Raw genomic sequence first — 8,478 nt, forward strand, 5'->3', positions numbered from 1 at the left:
TCTGGGAGTGCTGTTCATTACAATTATCATGCCTTTAGCAGCTTTGCCAGCTCTTGCAGAATTGTTTGATGTTCCACTTTAGAACCTGAGCAACTTCTGGTTATTTATCAAATGAGATTCTGGGCTGGAAGGGGAAAAAAAAAAAGAATGGTAAATTTTCTAGCTGAGAGTTTGAGTGCTTGCTGAAAATCTCATTGCTTCCTAAAGATTGAAAAGGATCTTCAAGGACTCACATCTTGATAAGAACAAGAAATTCTTTAAGAATAATGCAGTTTTCTGAAAATATAACTAAAATCCAAGCAGAATCTGGAGAATCTAAGATTTTCTGCAGGAAGAATTTTTCAATTAATATATTAATGTTAGTCCAGATCCAGTTGTTAGGTAATTTTCTCATGTCAAACAATATTTATTTCAGAAATGGGCTGCCCCTCCTCTGTGTCTGACTCATTTTTCATTGATTCCACCATTTCCACTTCAAAATCCAGAATCCTGCATGCTCCATCCTCAATTCTTATATAGGTGAGTGGTCTAATGTTTTTCATGATGTATATATTAAAACCCTTCATTTAAAGAACTTCAGCCTTGTTCAATTGCAATGTGTGCTGTAACCAACCTACATCTGCAATTTCCCTTAAGGGCAGATGTCCTTAGTGCAACCAAGTACCTAAGAATCCAGAAGAGAAAAAAAAAAAATTTGGACTAAATTATTATGAAATAGACTATTTTAACTCATGTCCTTTCTCTCTGTTACACCTACCTGCTCTATGTTGTGCTCTCATTCTTCTTTTAAGTACAAAATCTCTTTTTCAACTTATAATTTTCTGTAAGGTCCCTTTCCCTTGCAGAACAGCACAACCTCATTGGGATACCACCATGTTTTCTGTGATTTGGGACCATTTTGAAGGTAAGAAAATATAAAAAGCAGATGAGAAATGGCATCCCTAAATTTAGCTTTAAGGATGACAACTGAGAAGAGTGGTGAATTCCCCATGTGAAAATGGGATGCTTTTATGGAAGGTAAATTTCAAGCTAAAGCCAGGCAGGAAAACAATGGGTGAAATTATTTGGGAAATCCTGTACCAGACATCAAGCAGGAAGATAAATTTGTTCCCATCTCCTTCCTCTCTGGCTTGCACCTATGAATCCCAATGGTTGGAATCATCACCTGCATAATCTTCATCATGAGTTCACAGCCCTGCAAATATTTGTTTCACTTCTCCTCTGCAGATTTCACACACAAATGTGTCACTTCCTGTGGTTTTTTGTGGCATCTGAAGTCACTGGAGTGACAGAAGTAACCAGTTTCTTATATATTTGTGGAATCCTGTAGAAAGCTGTGGGATTTTTGGCCTGATAGCTCCTAAGTCGTGCTGAAATCAGGTTTTGGGGGAGGAGCAGAGTTATCCTAAGCTGCTGGAGGGACTTGCTGAGAACTTATCCCAAATTTCCAGGGGTGGAATGAAAGAAAACAGCCTCAACTATTGTATTTGCTGGGAATGTGTTGGAACCCAGGACATTGCTCTGGCTGCCCTGGAGGACTCCAGACCCTGGTAGGGGGCTCAGAGACCTTGGCACAGAGTCAAAAACAGCTGTGCCTTTGATCTTAGCCCATGGAAACAATTACCAACTTTGTGTGAAGAGCTACAAGCCACAAGGGTTTGAGTAGAATGTTAGTGAATTTGTCACAGGGTGAAAAAGTAGAATTTTGGGGTTTTTAGAATGGGAGTTCAAGAGGCAAGATGGAGGAATCTGGGTGTGTCCTGTCCTTCTTCTCCTTCTTCTTGGCCTCCATCTTCTGCTGTGATGGTGGCACTTCTGGATTGGTTTAGAGTAGAGACAAACTGTCTAACATAGGTGATGGGTAGTGGAAAATTATTGTAAATAAAGTACAGGTAGTTTTTAGCATAAAATGCTAACACCACCCCAAGGGCAGGGACTGTGCCTCAGCCTAACCTGCTGGACAGATCTCAGCAGGTCAGAGAAAGAATGGATTAGATAAGAGAAAATAACCTTGAGAACCAGAGCCAAGGAATCCTGTCTTCTTCTTCAGTCTCAGGGCTGGGGAAAAAGACTTCTTAATACCTCAGGGTCATCTCAACACCAGAGACCTTGTCAGGAATGCCCTGACAAAGGCAGGAATGATGAATCTGACTCCATGTTCTCAGAAGGCTAATTTATTACTTTATTACACTATATTATATTAAAGAATACTATACTATGCTATACTAAAGAATACAGAAAGGATACTTACAGAATGCTAAAAAGATAATAATGAAAACTCCTGACTCTCTCCAGAGTCCCAACACAGCTTGGCCCTGATTGGCCAGAGTGAAAATAACTCACACCAGAATCCAATGGAACAATCACCTGTGGGTGAACAATCTCCAAACACATTCCACATGAGCACAACACAGGAGAAGCAAATGAGATAAGAATTGTTTTCATTTTTCTCTGAGGTTTCTTAGCTTCCCAGGTGAAATACCCTGGGCAAAGGGATTTTTTAGAGAATGTGAATGCCACACTCAACTTTCATTTTTATTGCATCAGTGCTGTCCTTCATCAAGGGCACTGTGTGACCTTTCCTTTTGGCAGCACTGCAAAGACCCAGAGAGCTGCATCCAAAAAGCTCCAGCATTTTATTCTGTGTGCACAGAAGTGGAGTGTTCTTGTCTGGGGGCTGCTACAATTAATTAAGCTAAAGGAAATTTGGTTTGGATGTTTGGTTCATTGGTTTTCACAGCTGAAGTGAAGGATAAAATCAGCTTTTTTATGATTTGTTAGAGGGGGAAAAAATTCATTCATTTTCTTTTTATTAAATTAAACTTCCACACCAGCTGATTAAAGTAATGGGTTGTTTCCATGTGATCCTTTATCCCTACTCCTTCATGCTTGTACACCAAAGAAAGCTCATTACAGATGGAAAAAAAAGAGATAAATATCACAGTTATTTTCCAATAACAATTCCCTTTTCCCCATGTGGCTGCTTTTCTTCAGAAGGCATCTGCTCACTAAAAATAAACATGAGGATATTAAATATATTTTTTCCTGTAAGTCATATGAGACCTGATCATCTACTAAAATTGAAATTTGTCTGGGAGATATTCAATCACAATTCAAAGTCTTACCAGAAGTGCAGAAAACAAGCAGAAAGAAGGCATTTCTTTTCCTGAATTCAGAAATTATTTGCAAGAACTACCTGCCTTAAGTTCTTATATTCACAGAAAATGCACTGGTTTTTTTCCCAGGGTCTCTTTCTCTCAAGGCATTCAAACTTATTTGGTTTTATTGAAGAGCTGTTGAAGGGCCATGAGCAGTGATTAAGTGGCAACCACAGAATATTAAATATTAGAGGTCTGAATAACAGCTTTATATGGATGGATATGGAAAAAAATCCACTTTTATTATATATTTCTATATCCAATATATATATATATCTAAAAGATGTTTTACCTTCAACCATGATGCATATTTGAGATGTGGATTGTCCTCATCCTGTGTTATGTATATGTAACTTGTTGGACATCATGGCACAGATTAATCTCAATTTTAGGCAACTATGTCTAAATACACAACTATGTCTAAATACAGGCAATTTGGGGTTTAGGTAGCCTGGGAATGCTTTGGAAAAGCCTTTCCCTTCCATCTGTTAAGGTAATTGAAGCTTGTGTAATTGTGATTTCTACCAATTTGTGAATCAAATTTATGAGAAAAAGAATCTTTAAAATGTAGAAAGTAATTTTTTTGTAATAAATCATAATTGAAAAAAATAATAATAAAAAGGTGTCATAAGGCAAATAGCTTCATGCTTCACATTTAAATTTCATATCTGCAAAAAAGCATTGCTGACATTATGTTATTTCGTTATTCAAATTAAGGCTTGTTACACCTGCACCTTCCAAAGGAATGAAAAATTGGTGTGTTCACATCTAATGAAATATGCATTTGTGAGCTTTGCTAATGTTGCAAGAGATGCTAATTTTGTTTAAGTGTTAACTGTTTCTTTGCTTTTAGGGATTTGGGGCTTGCAGCTGATGGAATTGGATACTTCACTGGCCTCAAGCTACCTCCAGGGGCCAGTGCTAGAAGTGTTTGATTTGTATGTAAGACCAAAATATGGTTTTTATCTGGACTCTTCAACCTTTTTAAAGCCATAGGATTCATCCCCAAACAGGGTTGTACAACCTGGGGTGACAGATCCTACACTGCCTCAACAAGGAATTTTATTTGCATTGATTAAATCCTGTTGTGCAATTAAAAAACATAAGCCAAGGAAAGCTTTGCATTTCTACAGCAGTCTACCTAAAGACTTCACAGTTTCTTCATCAAATGACTTCCAATAATTTTAGATGCTGTATTTAGTGGACTGCCTTCAATCTGACAATTATCACCAATTAACAGCAGCAAACTCAATTCAAAATCAACATGAAAACCAGCAGGTTGGTCATGCAGACACATCTTTCTAAGGCATGTTAAGATTTCCTGGCTGGAAACTGAATCTAGGAAAATACAGGCCTATAATTAAGTCTGAATATTTCTTACAGTTGTTTCAATTAACCATAGGAACATCTTAGTAAGGACTGTGTGAAATTTGTTGTCACTTGAAGTCTTTAATTGAATCTTGTGGCTCCAAGTAAATCACAGGCTGTGGGCTTGTTGAAGGGAGACATAGAATAAAGGACTGCAGTTTGTGTTATTTAAATAACAGATGGGATAATTGCATTTTATATCCTGTGAAACATGCCAGCAAAAAAGTTCAAATATAATTGAATTAGTTGAACTAATAAATCAATACTGAAAACTTGCCAACATGACAGATCACTTCCTCTTTAGTCTGAGGGCAAAACAAACCCCAGCCTGTATCAAACGTATTTCCAGGGCAGCAGAGGTCATGAAAGTGAGCACATATCTCCATGTCTTTAATGTGAGCGCTGTTCCACAAGCCCTAATCACTCACTGTGCCAGAAATCTGTTAAAAGTAACGGGAACTGCTCTTTATCTCATCTAATACCATCAAAAAAAAAAAAAACCCAAACCCAAAGTAAAACAATAAAACCCAACAGCAACAACAAAAAACCCAAAACAAACCAAACAAACCACAAAACAAACAAACAAACAAACAAACAAAACACACCAAAACCAACCCCAAGTGATTTGCTGAAATTTCTCACAGTTGGTTCTGAAATGGCAGAACAGTTTGCAAAGACAAGCCACTACGACCCAGCAGCTTCTGAAAACACAAGGTCTAATTAATTTCTGTCATTCATTAGCTCCCTCTGTCACCTGTCATCCCAGATGTGAAGGTTTGTGCCCCTCTAAACCTCTGCTCACCTTTGCTGACCATTCTTTCATGAGTTCAATCAGAAGGTAACCATGGCAATCCTTTTAATTTTATTTTTCATCCGACCCTGCCACAATTCAAAGGTCTTTCTACTCAATAATTTTCCTGATCATAGACAGACTACAGAACATTACCTTCATTTTGTGACCATTTTAAAATAGAAATTACCAATAATCTTGTGGATTGGTACCGTTTCATTCAAGTGGATTTTCCCCTGATTGCTATCAGAGGATTTTATTTCAAGGTCATTGTCCCACAGTACATTTGGGTTGAACTATTCCATATGGTCTTTGTGGAATGCAAACTACCCACATTATGTCATTAAGGAGTTACAATAATTATTTTGCAAACATTAAAATGTATTTTTCTTTATCAAATACAGTAGATTTCCTGAAAGAAGGTAAACAAGGAATGGTATTGGGAAGAAATTGAAGTGTTCCACAGCTGATCTCATCTCAGAAAGTGATTCATTATGAAACTCACTGAAGAACACTTAATTTCATGCCAAGTAGCTGCAAACAAGGGCAAAGAGCCCTTCCAAATTAATGAAAGTATATTTATAAAAATGTTTTTAATAGATCCTTTGAAATGTCATCAATAGCACTAGGGAAAGAGGGAAAGAGGCTTTAGTAGGAACCTGCTCTGAAACACACAGAACAGAAGAATAACAGTGATTGTAACCAAAGGATGCCCCAACAAAGGCAGGAATGATCCATCTGACTCCATGTGCTCAGAAGGCTAATTTATTACTTTTTTATACTATATTACATTAAAGAATACTATACTAAAGCATATAGAAAGGATACCTACAGAATGCTAAAAAGATAATAATGAAAACTCCTGACTCTTTCCAGAGTCCCAACACAGTTTGGCCCTGACTGGCCAAAGAGTGAAAACAACTCACAGCAGAATCCAATGGAACAATCACCTGTGGGTGAACAATCTCCAAACACATTCCACATGAGCACAACACAGGAGAAGCAAATGAGAAAATAATTGTTTTCCTTTACTTTGAGGCTTCTCAGCTTCCCAGGAGAAAACTCCTGGGCGAAGGAATTTTTTCAGAGAATGTGAATGCCACAAATGCTGATGCTCAGGTCTCTGAGATGCTCCATAATTCAGGAACCATTTGGGGGGGGTGACAAAAATGTCTGTAGCTTTTGTAGTGCTGGAATAAAATCCCATCTCTGCTGCATTTTCAGCATTCCTGAGTGACAGACTGCGAGCATGTGGCTTTTGCAGAAGCAGCAGCAGATCTGAAGAAAATGGCATTGCCAGACATTTCTTTCACTTTTTCTGCCAATTAAGGCAAAATGGGTCTTGTGGAGCATGAGGACACCTTTCCAAGCATCACTGAAGGGTATCAGGGACAGCCAAAGTTGACACAGAGACTCCATCAGCAGAAGGCATGAAAAGACACTTTATTATTAGAAATCTGCAGTTTTTATAGAAACAATGGTGGACCCAAGACCTGATTGGCCTTTAGGAATCTTCTCTCGCACTATTGGTGAACTGTGAATAGCACACTCTGGAGAACCATATCTACAAACAATGGTTACAGAAAGAGAGATAATGATTGTTTGAATCCTTTTCTCTAAGTTTTTTACAGCTTCTACACAACTTCCCAGGATTTTCCTGGGAGAACCATGTGTCTCTCCGTTCAGAAGATATGTAATTACTATATCCAAGGAATTACAAGAGCTGGCTTGAGGAGAGAAACCCTCCCTGGTGGATGGAAGACCATCCTTCCTGCCCAAGCAGCACCAGAAAATCACTTTACCCTGAAATAAATGGAGCTTTCCATGGCTGCAGAGCTTGGTAGATCAACACAGACAATCTGTGAGGTGATGGTCCCTCATGGGGTATCAGAACTGTAGAAGCCTTCACACAGAAAATATCCAAACTCTCCAACCTTTGATGTGCCCCCAAGGCCTGGTTGTCTTCAGTAAATTGATTTGCCTGTCACAGGAAGAAAGGTGGAATAAAAATTAAAGTGAAAAGGAGTGACAGCTCATTCACTGCTACCTGACTTGTAGGATTAATATGATGTGAGACTGGTTTGATGAGAATTTACATTTTAAGGAAAAAGAGTATTTTAATGAAATGGGAGCATCTGCTGCTCTGTTACTTTGGAGACGTGAGGTTAAAAAATATGAAGTACAGACTGGAGAAGATGGCTTATCCTGACCAGTTTTCTGAGGGATTTTTTGGCTGTTGAAGATGTAACAGAACAACAGAAGATGTGACAGAACCACAAACAGTGGAGAAGAGCAAACTATATTTGCATGTAGTGCTCATTTGCTTGGCAAACCACAGGGTTATTTTCTGAGGACTTAATACCACAGCCCCAAAATGAGGAACACTGAGTAGTAAAAAAAGCACTAAGTGAGGGAATAAAAATGCGCTAATATCTGATCAGGCACAGATAAAATCCTTAGGTAGCTCCATAGGTGCTTTGAATTGTGAAGAAATCTGAATTCTGCAAGGTCAAATACTGTAAATTTGTGCTGTACACACCTGCTCACCCCCAGCCTGGACTGATCCTGGGGTTGCCCAAGGTGCTGTAGCCATTCCCTGCAGGATGTTTACCACCAGATCTGGGCTTATATTGGAGCTCTTTGGCTCAGCTAATTAGGTTTATTCACTCAGCTGACTCCATGATCTCAGAGGTCTTTTCCAGCCTTAATGAATCTGTGATCTCAGGAACATTGAAGCTCAGCATTTTTTCCTGAAGGGAATCAGGGAAAATCACCCCAGACTGGGGTTTCACACACATCCTTGGGCCTGCATCTCTTGGGGCAGGCTGAAAATGGTGCAAATTCAGGCTGAAATTCAGGTGTTTCACAGTGCAGCACTGGGAAGAAAGAGCCAGGCACTGTCATCATGATATTTTCTGAAAAATCCCTTCTCCAGGATTTTTTTCTCCTGGGAAGCTTCAGCTTCTCCATGTTTTGCTGCTTTGGAATGTGATTTGGAGAATTGTTTACTTAGCATGTTTTGTTAGAATTGTTTTTAATTATTGGCTAATCACATCAGCTGTGTCGAACTCTCTGAGTCTGTCACGAGTTTTTATTATTTATTCTTGTCTAGACTTCTCTGATGTCTCCTTTCTTCTTTCTGCAGTATAGTTTTAAGATATG

General features: G+C 38.6%; 1 long non-coding RNA gene across 1 annotated transcript; it reads left to right on the top strand.

Moving 5' to 3' along the window:
- The first annotated feature begins 448 nt into the window (after positions 1–448).
- On the top strand, positions 449–4,704 carry LOC135447528 (uncharacterized). The gene is made up of 3 exons (XR_010440182.1): positions 449–519; positions 846–904; positions 4,012–4,704. It is a non-coding gene; the product is annotated as an uncharacterized LOC135447528 (long non-coding RNA).
- Positions 4,705–8,478: the final 3,774 nt, after the last annotated feature.

This window comes from Zonotrichia leucophrys, chromosome 4 (genome assembly GCF_028769735.1).
Source record: "Zonotrichia leucophrys gambelii isolate GWCS_2022_RI chromosome 4, RI_Zleu_2.0, whole genome shotgun sequence".
NCBI classification, from domain to species: domain Eukaryota; kingdom Metazoa; phylum Chordata; class Aves; order Passeriformes; family Passerellidae; genus Zonotrichia; species Zonotrichia leucophrys.